Consider the following 27,254-nt stretch of genomic DNA (forward strand, 5'->3'; position numbering starts at 1 on the left):
CCCTCCCAGCCCAGGAAGACCCATTCAAAATGCAGATGTATGCAAGTGAGGCTGAGTACCCTGTGTTTGGGATGTGTCTGAGTGAATGTACAAGGAGCTGTCAACTAAACCTAGCCAGACATGGATTGTAAGGCACAGAAAGATTTAAGTGCAAAGAAATACTCACTTTCTAAAAGTGGCATTTCTAGAATAGTAATATTAAATCCGACTTCACCAGTCAGCAGGCTTTTGTATTACCATTCTGGCCATACTAAATATGACCTTCCTGCTCCTTTCAGATAAGCAGCTGCCACTTCAACAATGTATGAGGGCAGCCCCAATGTTAGCCTATGAAGGGAGCAGGCCTCACAGTAGTGTAAAAACGAATTTAGGAGTTTTACACTACCAGGACATATAAACTACACAGGTACATGTCCTGCCTTTTACCCACACAGCACCCTGCTCTAGGGGTTACCTAGGGCACACATTAGGGGTGACTTATATGTAGAAAAAGGGGAGTTTTAGGCTTGGCAAGTACTTTTAAATGCCAAGTCGAAGTGGCAGTGAAACTGCACACACAGGCCTTGCATTAGCAGGCCTGAGACAAGGTTAAGGGGCTCCTTAAGTGGGTGGCACAATCAGTGCTGCAGGCCCACTAGTAGCATTTAATCTACAAGCCCTAAGCACATATAGTGCACTCTACTAGGGTCTTACAAGTAAATCAAATAGCCAATCATGGATAAACCAATCAGCAGTACAATTTATACAGAGAGCATATGCACTTTAGCACTGGTTAGCAGTGGTAAAGTGCCCAGAGTTCAAAAGCCAACAACAACAGGTCAGAAAAAATAGGAGGAAGGACACAAAAAGTTTGGGGATGACCCTGTCAAAAAGCCAGGTCCAACATCAATGCAATAATTTAAGAACCTATCCTGTCAAGTATTAGGGGAAAAAATGTTGATAAAGTTAATGTGATGGTGTCCCAACTTCATACTGGCTCTAAGGTAACAGCCATCCCCTTCTCTAAGAATATTTGTGCCTTTCTTAAGTGACCTGTTTTTTAACAGTATTGCTACTTCTTTGTGGGGGTGGATGACCAATATTGAACAGGATATTTCCTGTGTCACATTCTGATTCTGTGATGTGTAGTTAGTAGATGGATTTCTAGTATGAAAATTACATCAGAGTTAAGTGGGAGTATGTAACGCCAGACTGTATGCCTCTTGTTGGGGGCGCTCAGTCCTTTAACATTCAATTAAATTAACCAGAACATATGCTTTCAGAGTGTCTCTGACTAAATCCATGGTATTACACTGGCTTAGAATATTTGGAATAAAGTTGCCAAGTGGAGTCTTCCCTAGATCCCAACATCAAAAAATAATAAAGATATCCAACTGGGCAAGAAAAGGTTTGGAATCAATAAACAGGATGATGCAAGTGTTGCAATAAACCTTGTTATAAATTGGTGGCTCATTTTGATTCCCTCCCCCCATTCCTCCACATAGATATAGAAGAACAGTGTAGCATCACCATATAGTACCTGCAGTTTTGATACATGCGTAGCCAGTGAAATAAATAGCATAAGCATGACATACAAGGGAAGTCCTATCTGTTGCTCCAAACGTGAAGTATTCTTTTTGTATCTGTTTTTCTCTTTTTATCTCCTCACTGATTTCTTCCTGTGAGGTATGGGGGCCCCTTCTCTTAGTGAGTGCCCCCATGATTCTCACACCTTATCCTTGGACTCTGCAATGTCATTGCTGGGGTCTAGGATCCAAGGTCCCTCCTCCTCCTCCACATGGCTGACATTCTTGTCTATCCCATGCTATTAGAACTGTAGGCCTGCTGGAAATATCCATTTGTATTTAAGATGCTTCTTTATTAGTTTCCAGATTGAAGGTATGAAGTCCGTTCAATGTTGTAGTGTAGTCACAGAAAGATCCTGAAAGTGGAGAAACTTGCTGTCCCTTAACATGACAAGATCAATTGTCCTAGCTTTCATGATAATGTGTTCTTTTTGTCTGTAGTTTTCCAACTTCACTACTATGTATTGTGATCTTGCACCAGTTTCACATGTCTTCTTTTCCACTCTACGAGCACATGTTGTGCCTACTAGAGACACTGTGTTTGTTTCTAAGATGCTGGGAAAAGCATCAGTGAGACAGAGATATGTTGTCAACTTTCATATCTTCCCTGGGGCTTCAAATTCAAGTATTATTTATTGAGATATGTTTTCAAGATTCACACGTGTCCCTCCTTAGTTAAATCTGTGCTTCAAGGGTCAGGATGAAAGTATGTAGAACTGTCCCTGATGCCTCTATAGAACTCAGGTGCCTTTCAAGTTTTTCCAACTTCTGGTTCAGCTAAATTATGTCCCATTTTATGGACCAATATTACTCACAATTAAATTTTTCAGAGTCGAGAGTTCCTTCGTCAGGAACCTATATAGGTCTTCTCTGAGAGTTAACAAACATTCATGTGCTTCCCCTCAAATCTAAGCATGAAGATCTGCACCATAAACTACTCCAACACGGGGGAAACTCATTTGGAGACATCCAGGGATGGGCGGCCCACATCGACAAAACTAATTATTCATTGCATTGTAGGGTCGTCTTTAGGTAGAACTTCTACCCTGGGGGCAGACAAGGCAGTGCACAAGCTACAAAATTCCTCACACATCTTTCACTGTTGGATGGGCATCCTTGCAATAAATAGGCCCACACCTGCCAAATTTCTAGAATGGCACTGATACCCCATGTTGTTTCACCCAGGTCTTGTCATACCAGCAGAACTCCCCTCTCTCAGCTTATGCTGCAAGGCTGCTCTTTCCTGTCCCCATTGTGTGAGTTTGCCATCCTCAAATGGCCCCGGAACCTGTGCAGTCTTTTTAGCAGAGCAGGCCCCGGGGGTCACCACCACTACTAATCCACACCCAGGAGCCCAGAATCTGTCCATGTTATAGAGCATAGAAACTACACTCATGTCATGGAAACTTAAATGTCACCGGTGTAATTCAGCACGTATTGTGCAATTCAGTAGTGAGACAAAGGAAACAAAGGCCTCTGGCATAATAATGTATCTTTTTGCTATCAAATTTATAGACCCCACTAGAAAAACGATTTAACCACTATTTTTAATATTTACTAAAAATCCAATATAATGATTAGATTTTAATTAATATGTTGGAAAAACACATTTTGGACATTTACCTTTTCCTTCCTGAAGCTCCTAGAGTCTAATTTGCTTTTGCCTGCCAGCAGTTGTCAGCCTGTCAGTGCTTGATCTTAACAAGGTGTGAAAACTGCTCCCAAAAAAATAGTATAGGCTTGGTGACAGGCTGAGCTGAGGATGCTGAGGGTATTCCTATCAGATCAGAATGAACAGTAGTTGATCTTCTTGGAATTTTATTAACTTGAAAAGGGCAGAGGTGAAGCCTGCTCATTCATAGTTTAATGTAAAATGAAATCTAAAGATGGAGAAGCCTTTCTTCTTTAGGCTCTGTCACTGTCGGGCCCGAAATCATGCCTAGATCCTATCACATGCTAACAAAATCTTCTATTTCTATTTTGCTTTTTCTTTGTGCTTTTTTCTCCTAAATCTTTAAAACTCATATCTCTGCTGAAGCTTATCGGACATTTGTCATTTTTGTGTATTTTATTTAATACATTTGATTCTATTTGTATAAATTGAAGTGGGAATTTTACAGTGGTTTGTTATTGACATATTAACTGTTTTTGAACTTCCAAATAAATGCTTTACACATTTCCACTATGTTAAACCTGCCTTCTCTTTCCCATAGCTACCATGGTTGAGCTCAGGTTTAAATTATTGAAATATTTGCCTGGATCTAACACTTTAGTGTCTTTATTACTTGTGTGGTTGCACCATCAACCTCAATTAATAATTCTCTTTCTCACACTAACAATTGGTGTTTCAGTGATTAAGATTCAAATTAAAATTTGTAAACCTGTTTCTCAAAATTTGCCATAGCAGGCAGTCAACGTTTATTCCAGGGGGTAATAAAGGGATTGGAAGTCAAATACAGTATGCATACTAATCACAATCAATAAGCAATATCCTGCAGAGTTAATTTGTTGGTGGTGGCCACATTTTGAGAAGGGTGTATAAAATCAAATCTAAAAGTGGTTCTAAACATGCAGTGTCCTGTGAAGTTATAATGGAAAATTACACCTTCCAGATTGATATGGAATCTGTCATGCACAATAGGTGCAGGCGTGATAGCACTTGATATAGAGAGAGTTGCTAGAGGTAAGTATTAAATACATAGATCATCATGCATGCAAAGCCTGTATTTAAGAACTAGGCTTCCAGCTATTGGCTACAAGAACTCTACTTAAGATACACATTATGTTACACAAAAGCATGTCAGAAAAGCATGTGCCCTATATCAGTAAAAGGTTTTTAGAACACAGTATTGGCCTTCTGCCTCACCTACCAGCCCTCATTTAGAATACCAGGGAAGCTGCCCCATTGGCAGATTTGTGTATGCCATAACTGCCTAAAATGGCAGCTGAGGTCCTGACTTATTATTCTTTTCCAATTAGCTGTTGTTGCTTCTTTTGGTTTTAGGTGTGAATTGCACCTTCATTTGTAGTAATATTGACTCAAAAGCTTTGTGAAACAGACTGTCATTATTTAAGTCAATCTGTGTCACCTAGTTCCAACTTTAGCATTTCCACGAAGTTATTACTCAAGCATTTGCATATAGTCCAGTCTGTATGTCTAAGTCAAATCAAGTGTGACATACAAGAGCACATAGTCCAAGCTAAAAGATGGGCAGACAACTGGCTCTTCTAGTGTAATATGTCAATTATGGATTCCAATGAATTTTACTGCTTCCTACTTCATACTTAGGTGTGTGTGAAATGGTTCCGTGATATTTCACTGCAGGAAACTCTATGATACACGCTTCCGTCCTGCACGCTTTCCACGAGGAAGGAACCATTTCCGAGGACCTCCACCTTCTTTAGGCACCATACCTTGTTTTGTCTGTTTTATTAAGCTGCCTTTCCATGGAAAATTGTTCCTTATTCCTAGAAAGATAGTCTTCTAGGTATTACCTTTTGTGAGAGTGGGCAATGATTCTAATTGTGTTCTGTCCCAATCATCTTGTGCATTTTTTTTTTTTTTTTTTTGACGAGAGTTCCCCTGTGCCCCTGGTTTTTTGTGAATGGGGCATCCCTCCCAACCCCCTGTCCTCAATCTACTCACTTTAATTAACGAACAGCCCACTTCCACTGTGCTGTTGTATTCTGTGGTGAGGTGCAGGTGAGGTATCATCTGGTAGTGAATTGTCCATGCAGCAAAGGCTGCATACCATTTTAAACTGGACGGTCAAACACTTTATAAAATGTTGACCACTACACAAAGCAGAAAGCTAACAATTCAAAGGAAAGAGTAACAAAATGTGGCCCTGTGTGAGAGTGGGAAAACAGTTCCATTGTTGCTTAGGGCCGTGAGCTACTGACCGCAACTCAGCTGCCAGCTACCATCCATTCCCTTTGGAAGTCCTACAATGAAGGAGAAATTGCAGTGCATGACTCAATTGCCTGTTCACGAGAGGTCTTGCCAATTCGCATATGACTGAGGCAGGCAGGGAAAGATCAGTGCATGGCTAGTGTCAATACCACATACGCTATAGCATGGAAAGTTGCTGTTGTCGAGCAGCCAATTCTTTACATTCTGAGGTCACGCCTTTTTTGGACAGGAAATTCAGCGGAATTGAACTCAGTGGCAGAGAACTTCAGGAAATACGTTCTGGTTTGGTCAAGGGGACAATTTGTCTTATTTCCGAGCTGTGGGTCTCGTACTTTTTGATTATTTTGAGAACTGTACTCACTTTCATAGAACTGGCTCTTGGTGTAACAGGTTGACACGGTGGAAGAGATTGGACCTAGAATTACAAATGTTTTGCGACAGGTTTGCGTTACTTTTCTATTGCAAACCTGACACAAAGTGTTTAGGTGGGGTTTGCCATCCCCTGCAAATCGTGAAAGGGACATCCCCTGGGCATTCTTATGCAACCACCATTGGGTTTTGATGCAAAGCCTTATCTACAAAGAATTCTAGACAGAAATTTACATAAAAATCCCACGCTTGTTAGAGGTAGGAATATCGAAGAGAAATTTTTTCATTTCTCCTTGTTTTCCCACTTTGCATGTGTGCTGCATTACACACTACACCTACAAAGTATTAAAAAAACTTAAAATACAGTTTTGTCTTTTTACCGGAAGGGGCACCTTCCAGCACAAAACCTATTCTTTGGGCAGTGCATTACACTATGTCGCAAAGCTGTCCGCATCGGAGCATGGCTGCTAAAGTGGCCCAGTTCAGGGAGAGAGTAGAAAAGCACCACATCTTAGATATGGTTCTGTTCCTTTCATGCAAAACAGCACAGCATCTTTACCTGCTGACCAGCACTGTATGACTTCTTTACAAATCTGGGGCAGTATAGATTGTAAACACTGTCCATGCATCTGAAGGTGTCCTTTGATATACGACCTACCACTCTGATGTCAATTTATCAAAATTCCAGTGGTAGTGGAGAGACATTTTATGTATCATTTGATGAGTGGTGACATGTCATTAATGGATACTTGTCCAACTGATTACCTCCCAATATCCTCTTATATGATCTTGTGGTCTTGGAGAAACAGCTTCCACATATTGTCATTCTCATAGCCCACTGCATCATATAAGAGGATATTGAGTGGTAATGCTTTTTATATAAACATGGCTCTGTTTACTTTCGGTGCCTGCCTCTGACTTCAAGGCTCCTGAGCCAAGGGAGAACAAGGGCAGTGTCATGGGAAGAAGTTGGCAAGCCAGGAGTAGCAGCTGCCTTCCCTATTAACTGCTAACTGATGTTCTTGTCTATTGCCAAAGGTGTTCTGCACCAGGCACATTTAAGGCACGCAGGGCTATAGTTACCGGAACAGGATATCCTGAATGTGCACTAAACTTCATTGGTGACACCTATTTAATCATATTGATTTTATTTCAGATGTATAGGACTGTGCATCCCGACTTTTTCTTTTTTATTACTGCAGTTTTAAATCTGTTGGTATTACAAGGGGAGTTACTAAAGGATTGTGTATATTATTCTCAAGATGTATTTTATATTAGGATATTATTTTTTACTTCTGTCTTTTTATTTACGATTTTTGTTTGCCCATGAGATGTTATGTTTCGATATGTTAATTAATATATATATATATATATATATATATATAGAGAGAGAGAGAGAGAGAGCGAGGGAGAGAGAGAGACAGAGAGAGATCGCATTGGTGACTACAGGAGACTGTTCTCAAACTCTCTAATGTGCAGCCAGTTCTTTCTGCCTCGACCTTTCTCGTCACAACATAAACATGGCATTAGAAGGTGGCATCGCTTCAATGAACTTTACAAAACGCACACAAAAAAATGCGGGCAAATCATTCGAACGTGAGGAAGGTGTGAGTGAGGGGCCTGGCTCAAAACGACTAGGCCTGAAAGATCCAGAGCAGTCGGTTGGTCACCAGGTGTGGGGGTGGGAGGGTTATGCTCCATGGCGCACTTTACCTTGACGCTCACACAGATTGCTGTCGAGTTTCTTCTAACTTCAGGCTATAGTTAAGGGATCTATCTACATTGTCAAAAAAGCCGCCATGACTGGATCAGCAAAATGCAGGTGGCTGGTGCGAAGGTGCCAAGAGCGCGCGCAGACGGGTTGGAAGAGCAGCCTTCTGACAAATGCGCCAACCGGGGAAGGCGCCCCTGGAGGCAGAGAGGGCCTGGCTGATCCGCCTCTCTCTAGCACTCTGCCAGGCGCATGAAAGGCTTCGCTCCCATGCCGGGGGGATCTGCGGAGCTGTCAGTTTTATCAGAGTTTGATGGGTTTAAGCACACAATGCGCACGCAGGCATCTCCTGCCTTTTGTGCAGAGAGGATAATTAGGTAGGATTTATGTCTCGGCATTGTGATGCAGATTCTCTCTGCACATTCTGGCTGAAAAAGAAAAAAGTATATACGCGCGCGGCTTGCAGACGGTGCAGTGTCTCCCAGGACGTCTGGTACATGTGGTTTTCAGATACCGGAATCCGAGCTGTCATTTGTTGTATAGATACCATCTTCAGAAATGAAGGTCCTACTCTCCAGAAAAATCCTGAAAACCTGATAACTATTTAAAGACGCTTGGTGAATAAAATAAATGTGTTCTAGGAATGTAGAGGCAGAGCGAAGGTAGGAAGCTTGGACGCTTATTAGAAGAGACGTGGGAAGGGAAACAGAAGCGACATCACATACCCCATGGCTCTGGTGACATCACAGAGCTGACGCATTTTCTCACTCTTCACACCTTAGCAAATATTTTTAACTACTGACTGATTAGGGTACTGTAAAGTGGAATTGGTTTACTGACTCATAACCGAGGCCAGGACGAGCTTATGGGAGATCAATTGAGACACTACTCTGTGACTGGATCAGGCTTTATAATATAAGTTTAGAGGAAAATCATTATCTTATTCTGCTATTACATGTATGAAGAAGGCCTACAGTCTACCTGGCATTAGGGAACACTGCATACATTCATTCCACTTACTTTATGCACTTTTTCCTATCAAGTTATCAAAATTAATTTTAGCTTTTCATAGTTTGTCATATTGATGACGTATTGAAAAACAATTTAAGTGTCTAGTGTTGTTGTTAACACAAGTAAAATATATTATCACTATACAATACACGGGATTCTGCAATCCATGTATAAGTGCACGTCTCTAATATCTTTATAATTGGCAATTTGTAATGCACTCAGCCGCGACTGTAATACGTTTCTCAACTGTAATAAGTTATTGCAGTTCAGTTCCAATGTCACAATGTCTGTGAAAGGCAGGTCAGGTCACAGAGCAGCTGTTTAAAGCAACAAAATGAAACATTGTTTTTCTTTCATCTGTTCTATTTTTCTAACTTACAGTGACTACCAGAAAAAACAGGATTATTTTTTGCATTCCTTGCATAATTATAGACAAGTTAAAATATTCATGCATGTTTCTACACACTCTGATTTACCGTAGCTTTTAAAAAATATATTTACAGACTTGTGTTGAACTGTTTCTAATATCTTTTTGCAGCTATATCTAACAGGTGCTCGATGTGTTTAATTTTGCACTAGTGATTCTATTTTTATTCTTGATGTTTGCAAATGTGTTCTCTCTTTCTGAAAAGCTGTGCACCAAGGTTGTAAGTGGTTTGAAGGAAAGGTGTTACCATGTATTATATGGGATAAAGTACCCCCTACCATACATAATAAAGTTATTGTAAGTCACCTTGGAGTTCCATAACTTTATAAAGTAACTCAGCCTTCAGCCTAGTCCCTCTATAAGTTATGGAACTCCTCAGGGACTTGCAATATCCTTATAATGTTTGGTATGCAGCACTTTATCACTTACATATAATTTTTCCAGCAAACAAGTCCACTTCAGTTTGAAGTCCTGCAATAAGCTTCTATTTCATTTACGAGTAAGATGAACAATGCAAGGTTTCCTATTTGGAAAGTCCACCCAGAAGTCAAGATGTCATGAACGGTGGTTAACTGATTCCTCATAGTCAAAAAAACTTTCCACTTTGTACACTATTTCAATTAACCCTGTGTGACAGTTGGAACATTCCTGTTTCTATTGTACTTGATCGATGTATACAGTGCAGCTTGAGGTAAGTTATGGAGATCAGTGCTCACGACCCTGAACAAATTCAAGGTCAGAATGTTTCTAAAGAAATTAATGTAGCGACAGTCTTGTTTCTTAAGCGTTCTGATCATATGGAATCATATGACTAATGCTGCTTCCCATTTCTAGCAGCCCTTTTGTGTTCAGTTGTTAATTGTTCTGTTCAGATACAACTCCGTATTGCAAAATCTCCATGAGTTCAACCTCATCCTTCAATAAAGCGGTAAACAATGTTTATAAATTGCAACAAACCACCTGATATTCTATTGTCGTTTTTCACCCCTCTGTATTGTTGACAGAGATATCCCGCTGACTAAATACAATTATTTTGTTGACTTGAAGCCTGTTATGTGCAGTGTCCTGGTGCTCTTTTGGAACTTGCCTGCACTATATATTCCATAAAACATAATATACTAAAATAATGAGCCTAATTTATACAGTTAGAAAGACTGAGACGTAGATATTGCTAATGTGATTTGCTCAGGAGTAGAGTTTTTTAAAATGAGAATTGAGATTCGAAATCGCATTTCCTCCTAATGTACACCCCCACTGCTGCACGAATCACCTGTGAAAGTGGACAGTCTGCATTTCACCTCTTATCCTGTTGTTTTAGACAAGAGTTGCCCTTCTTGTCATTTTCCTTTCCAAGCTCCCATCACTATGTACCATTTCCTATTCATTACTTCTCTTTCAACTCTTAATAAACCCAAAAACTCCAGTTCAGCTTCAGCAGTACACATTGATTTCCCACAATGGAATCTTGTGGTCAGTGGAGGGGATGTGGAACAATCTCCTCCCCCTCAACCAGCGATACATAATCGGAAGATCATTATATAGAGACATACGTATCGGTGATTGCGTTAATTCTTGTGCTTCAATCAATTTTTTTGTTTTTTAGAACAGCCATATGTGAAACCCTATGAAATTGACAAAGTTTACATTGATCAAATAAAATTAATTAACAATTCACGTTCTGATTCTCCAAATTGTCTTTACACATTTCACAGGAAATCGCAATGACTATAGTTTGTGACATGGTGGGACATGGGTTGAAACACGCCATTCATTGTTCACATAACAGTCATACTCAACCTGGCACCAAGTGTACTCCCAACATCACCATCCCTCAGGCACTTCGCTTGTTCTAGGGACAAACTTAAAACTCTGTCATTACTCAGATTTCAATTTTCGAACCATAGCGGTGTGTCAGTTTTACAAAGGCCTCCTCCTCACAGGTCTCGAAGTTCATAAAAAAACAATTTAAAGATTTATTAAGTTGGAAAGCTGTTTCAGACACCGTCAAATCATCAGGCTGCATAAGGTCAGCAAGAAATCCAGGTGTGAGGAGGGTGAAGGAAGGCGGAGGAAGGGTTAGAGATGGAACGAAGGAGAGAAAAGAGGAACAGGGAAAGAGAGGAAAAGTGGGCAGGAGGCAATAAAGAGAGGGGCTGAGATGGTAACTTGATAAGAGAGAAGACATGGAAGAATACACATGGAGAGGGCGAGGAGTATGTTAGATATGAGATTTGAAGGGCTTTAGGACCCTGGAAGTTGCAAGCTTACAAACGATACTCTTTGGAATCTATTCTTTCTGTATATCCTTCAGTGATTTCAGCCAGAAGACCCCATCAAATATACATTATGCCCAAGTCTAAGAGATAAACTTTATAAAAAGTCTGCAAGAGGGGTATTCAAAAACAGATTAACTCTATTGGTGTGCACCACATTTTATTGCAGATCTCTCTAAAACCTTTCTTACAACTGTCTAAAATGCCTTGTTTTTTCCCTATTAGTGAGTGCTATGTCTATGATGTAAGCTCATGGGCATGAAAGGACTCACCATATTTAGCGACTGGAGTCAATAGATTTTGAGAGAGTGTGGTTGACATCCAACTGAGAAAGGAGAAATTGAGCTATTTCCGAAAAAAACATAGCAGGATGTGTGAGCAGTAAAAGGCTCCTGTGAGATCTATGGGTGTTCAATTTTGCACGTTCAAAATGAAATCACAGGAGTTTTCCTAAAGCATGTTTAGACAGGTTTGTACACGTCTTACCCATGCCGTAATGCCGTAATGTATCAAAATACACCATCAGTTTATTATCCTCTTTCTCAATGTTCAGTGGGGTCCAGACACTCCAGTCATCTTTCTTCTGTCGCAGCAGCTTTACATTTGATGCCTGTTGGGCACAGATTAGATTCAAGGTGCTGTATAACGCCCAAAGACCTTCCTATGGTGCCTCAGCTACTGATCATGAAAAAACACATTTCAATTACCATCACCCTTGTAGGCTACTGAAACTTCGAAAACACAATTACTATTTTCCGCTGCCTGCATGCCCTTGTAGTTTTCAACTGAAAGATTGCATCCAAAGGAGCCTTTATAAGATGGACCTAGGCTCTTGTGTTGTGTTTACGTCAGCATCATCTCTCGCATGAGTTTGAACTAAAATTACTTTAATAAGAGAAGATTTTGATGTCCTTTAAAATCTATTACTTTTACATAGTGTATCTATTCAGCTTCTGATGTTTCCCTGTTAGTTACACCTTTACCTGGGTTATTCTGAGAATCCTGAAGCTTTTGTTCTTATTGGCATGTAAAGTCAAAGGAACTTTGTTGATGGATCTGCTTGATATCCTGCCTCTGATTTTTAAATCACTGAGTTGCGCCCCTATACACCCAAGTACCCCAAAATACTTGGAGTGGTCAAACACTTTATAAAACATTATTGTAATCCGTCTGGTACCCACAATCACTGATGACCATTGGACCGAATAAAGATCTAAGGCAGTGGTCTCCAAACCTTTTAATGCTGCACCCCCCTAGTTGAAAAATAAAAATCACTGCACCCCCCTCAGAATTTTTCACATTTTTAAAATAAAGTTGGCAATGTTTAAATATGTCTAGATGGATTTAAACATTGCAGTTAAGTACTCTTGCCTTTTTAAAAATGCAATAACATGTTTCTGCTTAAAACAAAACGCTGTTATCTGTGTCATGCTTATTTTGTCCAGAGCCTGGCGCCTCCCCTGGGATCACTTGAGGCCCCCCAAGGGGGGCCCGCCCCCCAGTTTGAAGACCCCTGATCTAAGGCCTGAAGGAGGCTGGAGATTGCTGAGGATTCTTGATTTCCAACTATTGAGACACTATAGTATATTGTGAGTATCCAACAACTAAATTTGATATGTTTTGCTACTAAAGGGAAGGCCTGGATGACCATCAGCTGAAAAGAAGTTGCTTATTGCAATTTTCAGAAGTAGCAATCATGGTGGAAGCAATTCTATGTAGGAGTGCAAATGTTTTTCCCTGCCTGTGAGAAACAACTATCTCCCAGATGATGGGGACACCGGGATATTGTCATTGAGTCAGACTCAGGGGAAAGTGTTCCCCGGGCCTCAGTGAGAGTTAGCGGGCCACATGCCCTATCCCCTTAACATTTAAGTCGCTCTGGGGGATGGAGTCCCCAGGGCCTACAAATATCCCGGACAGGGATTAAATCATCTGTCCCTAGGGACAGGGAGGTCCTGAAATGGTCCAGGAAAGTTAGCTGTATGCCCTTCCGCCTTTTTAAATTCAACAGCATCAGAGGATGGAGTCCCTAGGGCCTTGAAATGGTCAGGGAAGGGGGTTGCACACCCCCTTCCTTTGATAAATCAACTAATCCTGTGGAAGCAGTCCCCAGGTCCTGGAAGTGGCTTGGGAAGGGGGCTGCATGCCTCCTCCTCATTTTACTTCAATCAGCCCATGGCCTAGCCAAAGCGCAGGAAGGGGGGCTGTATGACCTTCCCCATTCAAAATATGTAGTACCACCCTTCCCCAGGCCCACCCAAGGTGTGTATATATATATATGTATGAGAAGTTTTGTGAAGATTTGCCAAATGGCACCAAAGGTAAATGCAAACCAAAAAATAAACTTCCTCTGGAAATGTGGTCCTACTTATAACTACCCAGTGGAACATGTGTTCATATATATGATACCAAATACAACTGTTTGAACAGTAGCACAGGACACAATTTATGAGTCTGTAAAACTGCACACTTCGTTTAATCTTTCCTGCTAATTGCTCCAGAGACTGGTGGCTGAATGATGTGTAGGACCCATACACCGACCCTTGAATATTCACAAAGCTTTGATGCACTTAAAGGCATGGAGTTAGCTTTTTACTAGTGCTACCAAGAACATATTATCTAAGCACCAAAGTGGCATTACCATAATTTGTGATGCTTCAGGTAGACCTACACGCTGCCTTTTGTGTCTCCTCGACCTGTTTTACAGGTTCTCCCAGTTTCTGGGGCAGAGGTGCTCTCTTTAAAGTGCCTCCTGTGTGAACTTCCTAGATCAGAACCGAGAGCCGTGGCGCAAGGGAGGAGTGATGGCGAGGCTGACAATGTATTTTCAGAGCCATCTGCTTTCATAACTTGCGGTATTTCCAAACTGGCATTTGTATGTGCACTTTAACCCTCGCAAGAAACCGCCCCTACCACCACCGCGTTACCTGAACGACGACGCGGCTGTGCTCCTCGTGGACTCGCTTCTTCGGGTGCACCGCCATCCCGGCGGCAGGTGACGGAGAGGCCCACTGGGAGCGCCACTCGGACTCTTCTCAACAGAGCGTTCACTCTCTGGGGCCTGTGCACAGCCTGCCCGGCCTAACCTGAGGGGACCTTCCGGGGCCCGGCGAACGGCGCCGCCATCTTGAAAGGGAGTCAGAGCCCGTCCATACATAGAGAAACTTGCGTCACTAAGATTTTTATTTTGAACATTTTGCAAGGTTGACGGATGTTTTTACTGCTGTTTTTTTACTGCAAGCTAGGCACAATTCGTCTACTGACAAAAGGTTAAATTCATCAATAGCAGACAGCAGCTGCACGGATGCAACACTGTCCACTGGCTTCACGCTCAGAGGAAGACACTACAGCTCTTCCTCGTGGTTGGCGAGGACCAGACACTTTCGAACACATTTCCTCGGTTGAAGGCTATAGAGGTGATCCCTGAAAGTATAGTCGTGAGGCACTCTGCGAGCTAACTCTGTGGTCGCTACCTTAGCCCTGGTGGAGTGGGCTCTCAGTCATAATAGAGGCTGGACTCTCTTCTACTTCGCGGGTCCCGCTGTGGCGCGAGAGCCATTTGTGCAAAACCTCTGAGCTCCACTCCTCTGGGATACCGTCGGACTTGCTGTTTGCTGCTGGTTTGCCTTTGAACTCTCCTCTTCGCGGGTCCCGCCGCGGAGTGAGAGCCGCTTGTGCAAAACCTACGGACAGTTCCAGTGAGGGACTGGGTGAGTGCAGGGGCTGCGAGCGTAGGGACAGGACTACGTCTCCCAGCAGTCCCCGCAAGCCCCGCCCCACTCACAGCCTGAAAAACCACCTCTGAGCTCCACTCCCCTGGGATACCGTCGGACTTGCTGTTTGCTGCTGGTTTGCCTTTGGACTCTCCTCTACTTCTTCGCGGGTCCTGCTGCGGCGTGAGAGCCGCTTGTGCAAAAGCTACGGACAGTTTCAGTGAGGGACTGGGCGAGTGCAGGGCTGCGAGCGTCGGGACAGGACTACGTTTCCCAGTAGTCCTGTTAGCCCGCGCCTCCTGTCATCTGGCCGCTCTCCCTGCAAGCCCCGCCCCACTCATAGCTTAACTTTTCTCTTATAAATTCAATCAGCTACTTCCGCGTCGCGGGAGCCCGGGACAAGGGCGGGTCCGTCTGTGGCCGTCAGGGCACGCAGGCTGGGCTGGGCCCACTCTCTTTTACCTGCATTTCCTTGATCCTACTTGGTATATGAAAAAGGTTCTGGGTATGCCATCATCAGCCCTATGTGGAACAGCAGCGAAGGAGGGGGGAGCCAACATTGGGACTCTGGACAATTACTTTAAATCGGCAAAGGGTGATGGGGGAATCGAAACCTCTTTGGAGATGCGTAGGACAGAGCGTCGTCGCTCGATTGAACACATGAAAAATAGGCCCCTCAGTGACATAACTCCCTATCCTATCTCCCAAGAGGAAGGTTCCCTCAATGGCAGCCCGGATCTTTCATCCCAAGAAGACGTTCCCCTATTACTCCGGGATATTTCTCCCATTTCTGGCCCACCTCCTAAACAAACTACGGATATCACTCCACTATTAGTTGCCAGTAGTTCGGCAGTTGACTTATTCACCCAAACACACACCAGACCCAAAATCAAGATTAATAAGCTAAAGCAAACTGTGGTGGCAGAGGTGTATGACCTACCACCAAATAAACGCAGAAGGAAGATGAGGGGTGGTCAGGGGAAGAAAAAGATCCCCCACTCTGATTTTGGAAAGTCACTCAAGTCCGTACCTATGTTAGACAGGCCTTTAGTTAATGTGCAGAGGGCTACTCCCCTCAAGGGTACTAATATTATTACCACTGCTTCCATTAGCGACAAAGGGAAGAGTCCACTCAACACATTACTTCCCGGTAGCTCTTTGGGGAGCATTGAATCTTTAATTAGATCACTCTTGTTGCCCATTAGCGAGAGCTTGCAGAAAATAGAATTCAGGTTGACCACTCTGGAGGCATCTTTAACCACCCTGAAAATTTTGGACAACAAACAGAGTAGAACCACTGAGTCCATTCTACCAATAGGAACCTTCCCCAATATACAAAACCCACCGATCCACACGGGGCCTCCCTTGGGCACTACTGCCGCCCCTCTTTTACAGCCACTTATGGCTATCCCAGTTCCAATTTTACCTACTAACTCTAACATCCTACCATCAGAAACAGATGGCCCAGCACTCCAACGTACACTCCCTGGTAAGCCTGCCCCTAGACCACGAGGACCCGACCTACCACCAGAGGCTAACAGCCTCAGGGTGGTGTTGGCTGGGGTTCCCTCTCTAGAATTGGGTGAAAATGAGAACTATCACTCACTCAAGAGGAAAACCATTAAATGGTTGAATTGGAACAGACCTCTTCCAGCTCACCTCAACAATGAGATCATTATGGTAAGAAGGGTACCATGGTTGGGGAAGTCGGGGAAATCAATAGCAGGGGACTGTATCATTGTGTCTTTTCGAGACCCTGGAACAGTACTATACATTTGTGCTGGGTCAAATAGATCACTGGATTCTACCATACAGACTTTGCCAGTTTCTTTCTTTTTCCCTCCCTTTTGCTTGCACCATGACTTGTCACAGGGTAACTGGACAAGGGTGGAACGAAGATCTAGATACAGGGGATATGCTCCACGTCCAGTTTATCGACCTTCGGAGACTTCCTTTTCGGACTACAATCGTTTTAACTGTCTGAATGGTCTGGATGGTGTGGACTGACTGCCCCCAAACCCGAACCTAAATCCTGTGACCTTGGATAATGGTCCCAGTAAACGGCCTGATCTGGCTGAATCCACTTCTGAAAATGACCCTGTTAGAGTAATTGGTGTAGTTTCTGGCTTTGGTACTGGCTCTTCCCCCCACTCCATCCCTGCAATCTGTTCTGTGGCTTCTCCAGCACACATGAGACTAATTTGGTGGAATGTGGCTGGTTTAGCCAGCAAACTGGGCACCCAAGATTGGATAACTTACATTGAGTCCGGGGATGTTTGCATGTTCCAAGAGACTTGGGCAAGGGAAGATTATAACCATCAAGGTTACGAGTCATTTTCCATCTCGGCTAGGTGGGAGGGTAAGGGCCGCCCCTCTGGTGGACTCACAACTTGGGTGGCTTCCCGGTGCCATCAGATGATATCCTAGTGGTTTTATTAGCCTGGCCGAACCAAGCGAAACTTGCCTTGATAAATATTTACTCCAGGCCAGTGGGAGCTTCGCGTGAATCCCCCACTATAGAGGAGCTTGCAGTATATTTAGCGGAAATGCCAAGAGATATCCCTTACATAGTGGGAGGGGATTTAAATTCCCATTTCGAGCCGTTGGTCGGTCTCGTAGAGGGATTTCCCATGGAAGAAGAGTTCAGGTGGTCAGTACCCTCTGTTGTAGCACCTTCACCAAAGGCATGGACGCCTGTGGCTTTGCAGATTACTGCTCTCACCCTAAAGCATGGAATTAGAGCCTGCAATGGACGTATTAAGTCTGATGTACCAAGCAAAACCACGTACAACAGAGTGGGAAGAGAGTCCCGCTTGGACTATGTTCTTGTACAGATAGTGAACTGGTCTTCTATCCTGGACTTTAGGGTGGTGGAGAGACTGGATAGTGACCATAACGCCCTTGAACTCGATCTTAGCCATCCTGGGCCAAAGGCCTCCATAACATCCATGGGGAAGTCCAAACCTGAACTACTACTAGACAATAACAGGAGAAGAATCAGGTGGGATAAACTAGCTATGAGCCAAGTGAAACTTTCGAAGCTCTATGCAGGTTTAATCCCCATTTTGGAAAAAGTGGGAGAGCTCGCCAACGATGTGAGCAATATAGTCCACCATGAGAAATTATATCAGGCTCATGAGGACCTTATAAAGGGAGCGGCCTCTGAGCTTTTTACCAGGGTCCAGAATCAGAAGAGGATCCAACAACATAACTCCTTATGGTACAATGCAGTCTGTAGGAAGGCAAAGGGAGAACTCCTCAGATGCATCAAGGAGGGAACAGATAGAGAGAAGCTGCGAGAAAGTAGACGGGCTTATAAAAAACTGGTCATCCATGCTAAAACCGAATGGGAGGAGAACCAGTGGGAGGAGCTCACCTCTTCCCTCGCAACAAGAGACCACTGAATGTTTTGGAGAGTAGTAAACGGGGGGTCGGGGAACCTCCATTCGGCAATAGAACCAAATATTGCAGCAGGGGTGTGGCAGGCACACTTCCAGTCTCTCTACAGTTCCGAGCAGGGAGAAACTAAGACTGATTTCGGTACTGGACTGGTAGAGTATGGCGGGGATTTGATAACAGTGGGGGAGGTGAAGGTAGCACTAATGGGACTTAAAGCTGGAAAGGCGCCAGGATTGGACGGCCTGCCCGGGGACCTGTTCAAGCAGGAGCCCGGTGTTTGGGCCCCCTATCTGGCTGCAGTGTTTAATGGAGTTCTGTGTGGCATGGAAATTCCGAGTACTTGGCTGGGGGCAGAGGTGGTTCCTATATTTAAAAGGGGCTCGCCCCTGCTCCCTGCCAACTACAGACCAATCAGTCTAATTGACGTGTCACAGAAGCTGTTTGGCAGGATACTGCTGAATCGGCTTCAGGACTGGGTGGAAGAAACGGGTGCCCTCAGTCCGTATCAGGCGGGATTTAGAAAGGGAGTTTCTACAGTGGACCAGGTTTTTCGTCTGAACGTTATTTATTGGAGGGCAGCAATATTGGAAGGGGGTAGTTTATACACTATATTTGTGGACTTGAGGGCTGCGTTCGACCTCGTGCCCAGAGGGAAACTCTGGAATGTTCTGGCTGAGATGGGGGTCCCCCCAGACATCCTGATAATTTTAAAGAGATTGCACCATAATAACTATGCTCGGGTCAGGTGCGGGAAATACGGGGAATTAACGGACAGATTCCCCGTTGACAGGGGGGTTAGACAGGGCTGTGTATTGGCACCGACCCTGTTCTGCCTCTTCGTCAACGGGGTAATCGCCCATCTCAATGGAACTGAATACACTGATGCCCCAAAATTGAATGGCAGCAGGGTGCCTGCAATCATGTTCGCAGATGACACCCTGCTGCTGTCCAAAACCCCCATGGGGATACAGAGGATCCTTGATTCTTTTGTGGCTTTTTGCACAGATAGGGGGTTAGAAATTAATGCTAACAAAACCAAGTTTATGGTTATGAACCCAACCTCAAGATCACGCCCGAACCCCTTACTGGGAGCTTCACGTTTAGAGAGAGTCTCCACCTTTGAATATCTAGGTGTAACGTTGAATGAAACCATGTCCTGGGGAACTCACCAGACTAGGGTTAATCTTAAATTAGTGCAGACCACTGGCGGCATTGCTCGGTTGATGAGAAGCTCCACATATCGACCGCTGGGGCCGCTTATCCAGATATACAAGGCACAGGCTAGAGGAGCTCTGATGTACGGGGCGGAACTGTGGGGTCACACAGCTTCCTGCAGTTTGTCTATAACTGAGAACAACTTCATTAGACAGATAGTAGCACTCCCGTCCAGTACTCCGCTCCTCCCCCTGAGGATGGATCTGGGTCTGAGACCAATAGCAGATGAATTAGGTCTCAGACCCATAGTCTTCTGGCGAAGGCTATGGAGCACCGAAGAACTCTCTTCTTATAGGGCGGAACTGGGGGAGTTTTTAACCCACCCTAAAGCTCTACAGATCCCGTGGATAAAATATATAAAAAAGTCCTGTATGGGATTGGGCCTCCCTGACCTGTGGTCGGATCCAGCTAACGCCTCACTAAGGATCCCACGAAGAGCTTTGGTCAGTGCTTATCACGAGCAGAAATTAGTTATGGCCCTAGTCTGCAAGAATGAGGGGTCATTAACATCTGTATTCGCGCAAAGCAAGGACTCATATCGCCTGGAGAGGGTTCTGGATGCTATGTCTCCTGTGCTGGCCAGGAAGCTATTTCTCCAATGGAGATATGGCACATTGCCTCTGCGATCTTACACCTGCTCCTGGTCAACACTGCCATCTACCAAGCTATGTCCAACATGTGTGGGAGCAGAGGAAAGCGATCTGCATGTGGTCTTGTTTTGTCCAACTTACAAGGCCGCCAGGAAATATTGGCTCCTACCACTTATCAGAAACCTTGGTTTTAGGGAGTACCTCCCGGTGTACAGAATTTTAAAAACTGATGTTTCAGGTCCAATTGTGTTTGCACTAGCCAAATTCCTTACCAATGTCTGGCATATTCGTACCCGTATTTCAAAGTTGCAGGCTCCTATCTAACTTTAAGTTTTTATTTTAATCGTATGGTCTTTTATCTGATGTGTTTCCTGTTTACTCTTCCTTGATGGTTTTACATGTTCATATGTGTGTTTTTTGTGTACATCTTTTATGGCCAAATTGGCCGAAATAAAGATTAATTGATTTGATTTGATAATTTGTGATGCTTCAATAAGACTTTTCCTCAAAATTCATGGTAAGCGAAGATTAAACCACTTCCCTTTTATGTAGTGCATTTTTTCACCTTTAGATAAGCTGTAAAAGAGAACTTTCAAGTTATTTAATCTTTTAGGCTTCTTTCTAGCCTATGGCCCAGATTTACAAAGTTGGGTTGGGTTTGTGTTACTTTTTTAATGCAGACCTGACACAAAATCTCTTTTGGGATTTACAAACCTATGCAAATTGGTATTTGCATTATTTGTAAGAAAAAGTAACACAAAACAGTGCGACGCACTGCCTTGGGTTACTCTGCATCAAGAGGATGTGCCATGGGTGGTAAATGAGTATTCCTGTGCTACCACCAATGGTTTCCAATGCAACACCCTACCTACCAACCATAGTAGACAGGGTTCTGTGCCCAAAATTGACACCACTTAAAAGCAGATGTTAAAAAGAGAAATGCTTTCATTTCTCCTTTTTTTTTTGACCGTGCATTTGTGCAGCAATGTACAGTATGCATACAAATTAGAAAAAGTTGTAAAGTCAGTATAAGCCTAGTACTTTTTTACTGTATGGGTGTTCTTCCAGTACAAGGTGTACGCTAGACTCACGCGGACACTGTTGCATTATGGTGCAACCGTGTGTGCATGGCATTCAGCATCATAATTCTACACCGGTGGTAATGAGGGAGGAGAATAGTGCCATATCTCTGTAGATGTGGTGCTTTCCTTCTCTTTCCCTCTCACACAATGCAGCACAGGAACTTTGGGGGGCTGAGCTGTGTTACATGAGAGTTTTGTAAATGTGGACCTATGTTTCTATACTAACCATAAAATGTCACTCTTGACCAATTACACTCGCCTAAGAACACTTTTTCAGCAGGAGAAGGTTGGACACTATCTCCAACCCATGCTCCATCGCGGTTGGTCTGACTTTTCAAATTTGACACTCTCTAGTGCGACCAAATAGACCCGTTTGGCGCTTTATGCTTTTAAACACTACAACTAAGTTTATCCTTTAAAAATTCATATCTCGACTTTTACTTATTGGATTTTTGTTGTTTTGGTCTTGTTTTGTACATTATATTATGCTCTACTCTTCTAATCTGGTTATTTTTGTGTAGTGTTTTCACTGTTTCACTTTGTTATGTGTTGCACAAATACTTTACACATTGCTTCTTAAGTTAAGCCTGCCTGCTCTCTGTCAAGCTACCCGAGGATGAGCACAGGTTAATTTATAGTTTGAAACTTGACTTACCCTGACAAGGATTGTGGTCCCTACTTGGACAGGGAGAATACCACTGCCAACTAAAGGTCCAATTTCGAACACTCTACAATTTCCTTACACCTCCCAGCATTACTCTCAAAGCTTCCGCCATTAAAAAAAAAAATCCTAGGAACTCACCCCCACATACCATATGACACCCACTCAAATAGTGTACTGACTCCTAGATTGGCTCAGGAAAATTAAGTATTTCAGGAGATTATCAGTAAAACCTCCTCAAAGACATATTTCAAGAAGCTGTTTTTGGTGGTGGCAGTCATTTGTTGCCCCTTTTATTTCCCTTGTTACATACTTATAGCTTGCTTTCCTAGCCATACCCAATTGTATTAAAGTCATATGACTTTGACATCCCCTATTATTATGCATTTATTTTTTATTACTATTTATGTTTTTTTTTAACCCCTTGGGTGCTCGGGACATAACTGTTACGTCATTGGCAGCATCGCTTGGGGTCTCCCACCCCCCTCCCATGGGCAGGGGTGGAAGGGGAATTGCTTCCTTTTTGACCCCCGCATCCCCACCAATGAAGTCTGATGATGTCATCAGAGGCCGCCCATTGTTCTAGAAGCTCAGCTTCCAGCGCGATCCGAAGAGAAATGCTTTGCACAAGGGTGGGGGCAGGCAGAGGACATGAAAGGAAAGGAAAGGCCTTTCCTTTTCTTTCATGTCTGTCTAAGCATTTCTGCTGCTCGATCGTGAAGCGATTGGGCTGCAGAATTGCCTGCTAGACACCAGGGATTTTTGTTTTGTTGATGTAAACAATGAAGGGGAGTGACCCCTTTGGCAAGGGTCGCTCCCCTGGGGGCAATTTTTAATTAGGCCTTTTCTGCCCTCATGGGTGGCAGAAGCCACTAGACACCAGGGAGTTTTTTTTATTTTACATAAACAATGAAGGGGAGCGACCCCTTGAGCAAGCGTTGCTCCCCGGGGGTGGGGATTATTTATGAGGCCTTTTCTGCCCCCTTGGGGCAGATCGGCCTATTTTAATTAGGCCGATTTGCCCCGGAGGCGGGGGGTTGGCAGAAGCCACTAGGAACCAGGGACAATTTTTTTTCTTTTTTTTTTAGAGGTGGGGAGTGACCCCTTAGACAAAGGTCACTCCCCTGGTGAGCAAATTCTTTTTAATCCATTGGCAGATGGGCCTATTTTTATGAGGTTGATCTGCCCCAAAGGGGGGCAGAAACCACTGGACACCAGGGATTTTTTTTTTACGTCAGCTTCACACAAGGGGAGCGACCCTTTAGGCAATGGTCGATCCCCTGGGGGCAAATTAATTTTAGGCCACTTCTGCCCCCTTGGGGGCAGATTGCCTATTTCTATCAGAATGATCTTCCCCGGGGGGAGGGGGGGGTGCAGAAACCTCTTAGGCACCAGGGATTGCAGATTACTGTTGGCCATTTGTGTAAGGCCTATCTTCCCCCAAGGGGGGGCAGAAAGCCCACCAGAAACCAGGGAATATGTTTTTTTTCAAAAAAAGACGGTGGAGGAATAGCCATACCCACACCCCAAATAAATGGGGACAAATTTGTTCTGCTCACAAATGGGCAGATGGGGCAATTACCCCTGGTACACTCCAAGGGGCAGAAAGCCTACTAGATGCCAGGGGATTAAAAAAAATAGTGTGGTGGTGGCTACGAACCAGTATGGCCATGGTTATGCCCCTACCCCAACTGAAGGGGTAACAGTCTTCAGCTGCCTCTGCACACTAAAAGCTCTTATACCAACAGCAAGCACGAGGAAATTTAATTATTTTGGGTTCTGGTTTTACATTTGGGCCATGAGAGCTTGTCTAACTCTCAAAATCGTCCTACTTGCAATGGTGAGGGCTGCACTTTTTGGACATTGGGACGCTGCCATGTAGAAAAATCTGCAAGACCTGGACATATTTGAAAACTAAACATCTGGGTGAGTCCAGGGTGGTGTGCTTCACATGCACCCCACACAATGTTCCTACCCACAATGCCCTGCAAACCTCCAACTTTGCTTGAAATTACACATTTCCCCCATATTTGAGTGATGGAACCTACCGGAATCCCAAAAATTCCTACCACCCAGCATTGCCGCATCTATACAGATAAAACTTCTGCCCTACTTGTCTGCCTAAAAACGTTTTTTTTTCAAACTGCACTTTTTTACCCGCTTTGGTTCCCCCTCAATTTCGACATGTTTTTGGCTCTTCCCTGTCACGGGCACTTGGCCCACCTACACAAGTGAGCTATCAATTTTATCGGGAGTCTGAGGGGAACGTTGGGTGGTAGGAAATGTGTGCTGGTGCAGTGATCCCACATAGAAATGTGGGAAGAATTAGATTTGTTTAGCTAAATTTAAGGTTTGCTGAGAATTCTGGGTAAGAAAATACTGGGGGATCCACGCAAGACTCCCTCAGTGTCTAGTGTTCAGAAATGTCTGGGATTGGTAGGTTTCCCTAGATGGCTGGTGAGCCCAGGACCAAAAACGCAGGTGCCTCCCCCTGGGGGATCCACGCAAGATTCCCTCGGTGTCTAGTGTTAAAAAATGTCTGGATTTGGTAGGTTTCCCTAGATGGCTGGTGAGCCCAGGACCAAAAACGCAGGTGCATCCCCCTGCAAAAACAGGTAGTTTAGTATTCGCTAATGTTGATGTGTCCACGTAGTGTTTTGAGGCAGTTCCTGTTGCGGACACTAGGCCTTCCCACACAAGTGAGGTATGATTTTTATAGGGAGACCTGAAGGAATACTGGGTGGAAGGAAGTTTGTGGCTCCCCTCAGATTCCAGAACTTTGCTGCACCGAAATGTGAGGAAGAAGTGTTTTTTTTGTTTGCCAAATGTTGAGGTTTGCTAAGGATTCTGGGTAATAGAACCTTTTGAGAGTGCCACAAGTTACGCCATCCAGGGTTCCCCTAGGTGTCTAGTTTTCAGAAATGTCCAGGTTTGCTAGGTTTTCCAAGGTGCCGGATGAGCTACAGGCCAAAATCCACAGCTAAGCACTTTGCAAAAAACAGGTCAGTTTTCTTTGGGAAAATGTGATGTGTCCATGTTGTGTTTTGGGGCATTTCCTGTCGTGGGCACTAGGCCTACCCAACACAAGTGAGGTACCATTTTTATCAGGAGAATTTAGGAAATGCTGGGTGGAGGGAAACTTGTGGCTCCTCTCAGATTCCAGAACTTTCTATTACCGAAATGTGAGGAAAAAGTATTTGTTTTGCCAAATTTTGAGGTTTGCAAAGAATTCTGGGTAACAAATCCTAGTGAGAGCCCCACAAGTCATCCCATCCTGGATTCCACTAGGTGTCTAGTTTTGAAAAATGCACAGGTTTGGTAGGTTTCCCTAGGTGCCAGCTGAGCTAGAAGCCAAAATCCACAGCTAAGCAATGTGATCTGTTCATGTTGCATTTGCTGTCACGGGCATTAGGCCTACCCATGCAAGTGAGGTACCGTTTTTATCAGAAGACTTGGGGGAAACAGAATAGAAGAACAAGTGTTATTGCCCCTTGTCTTTCTCTACATTTTGTCCTTCCAAATGTGAGACAGTGTGTAAAAAAGATGACTATTTGAGAAATGCCCTGTAATTCACATGCTCGTATGGGGACCCTAGAATTCAGAGATGTGCAAATAACCACTGCTTCTCAACACCTTATCTTGAGCCCATTTTGGAAATACAAAGGTTTCCTTGATAACATTTTTTCACTCTTTATATTTCACCAAATGAATTGCTGTATACCCGCTAAACAGTGAAAACCCATTGTAAGGTGAAGCTCCTTTATTGGCTCTGGGTACGTAGGGTTCTTGACAAACCTACAAGCCCTCTATATCCCTGAAACCAGAAATGTCTAGCTGATGTAACAGTATATTACTTTAAAAAATCTGCCATAGCTGGAAAAAATTACAGAAGAAAACGTGGACAGAAATGGCTCTTTTTTCCACCTCAATTTCAATATTTTTTTATTTTAGCTGTTACTTTCTGCAGGGAAACGTTGAAGGATCTACACAAATGACCCCTTGCTGAATTCACGGTTTTGTCTACTTTTCAGAAATGGTTAGCTGTCTGGCATCCAGCATTGGTTTCACAGCCATTTGTGTCACTAACTGGAAGGAGGCTGAAAGCACAAAAAATTGTAAAAATGGGGTATGCCCCAGTAAAATGCCGAAATCGAGATGAAAAATGTGGTTTTCTGATTCAAGTCTGCCTGTTCCTGAAAGCCGGGAGGATGGTGACTTTAGCACAGCAAACCCTTTGTTGATGCCGTTTTCAGGGAAAAAAATCACAAGCTTTCTTCTGCAGCCCTTTTTTCCCAATTTTTTTTTTAAAAACTAAATGGTCGCTGTATTTTGGCTAATTTCTTGGTCTCCTCCAGGGGAACCCACAAACTCTGGGTACCTTTAGAAACCCTGGGATGTTGGAAAAAAGGACACAAATTTGGCGTGGGTAGCTTATGCGGACAACAACTTATGAGGGCCTAAGCGTGAACTGCCCCAAATAGCCAAAAAAGGGCCTGGCATCTGAGGGGGAAAAGGCCTGGCAACGAAGGGGTTAAATTCCTTTTTTCCAGTATGTGTTTCCTGCTTTCATAATGCCTTTGAATTTTCTGAATATCAGACTGCTGAGTGTTCAATACATTTTACTTGATTATATTTTTCTATAAAATTGACATCTTCCTAGAAGATATCAGAGCACCCTGTGTGCCATTTATTTTGTCATAGATTTAAACATTTAAACAGTCCCTAAAAAATAAAAATGAGACTTCCAGGTAAAGCTGATTAGGGGTGAAAGACAAAAGTAAGTCATAAACACAGTTTTGCAGTGACAGAATTCTAATCTGAGATTTGGCACTCAGCCAACATTGTGTCATTCTGTGAAAACCGATTTATCTCTGTCTGTTTCAAATTGAAAATATGTGCATGGCATTGTAATACAGCTATGTGAAAACACAATGTGCAGCCTAACACAACCACAATTCCTTGTTCCTATTCCTATTGCATTCTAGGTTCGGTACTTATGCCCAGATTTATCACTTGCCCATTTGTCACGCTGGGTGACAAATGGGCAACACAATCCTTAAACCTTATTTACCAAGCCAGACAAAGCCACCTTGTATGGCCCTCCATGGCTTGGTAAATATGAAGTAATGCAAGGTAGTGTAAGTCACTGCCTTACGTTATTCTGCATGGAAAGGTATTACATGGGAGGAGATTGAGTGCTCCAATGCATCCATCAATGCTTTTTGCCACATTCTCTGATTAACCAAGAGGTTTAAACGTGGGAATGCATCAAAGTTGTATGCCTTCCTGATAGAGTCACAACGAGGAGAAATATCTTTATTGCTC

General features: G+C 43.5%; 1 protein-coding gene and 1 pseudogene across 1 annotated transcript in view; both read right to left on the reverse strand.

Moving 5' to 3' along the window:
- GRM7 (glutamate metabotropic receptor 7) overlaps positions 1-27,254 on the reverse strand; it is a 1,785,443-nt gene that overhangs the window by 621,343 nt on the left and 1,136,846 nt on the right. The window lies entirely within an intron of this gene.
- On the reverse strand, positions 14,514-14,708 carry LOC138260554 (small nucleolar RNA U3; annotated as a pseudogene).

The sequence above is a fragment of the Pleurodeles waltl genome, chromosome 9 (genome assembly GCF_031143425.1).
Source record: "Pleurodeles waltl isolate 20211129_DDA chromosome 9, aPleWal1.hap1.20221129, whole genome shotgun sequence".
NCBI classification, from domain to species: domain Eukaryota; kingdom Metazoa; phylum Chordata; class Amphibia; order Caudata; family Salamandridae; genus Pleurodeles; species Pleurodeles waltl.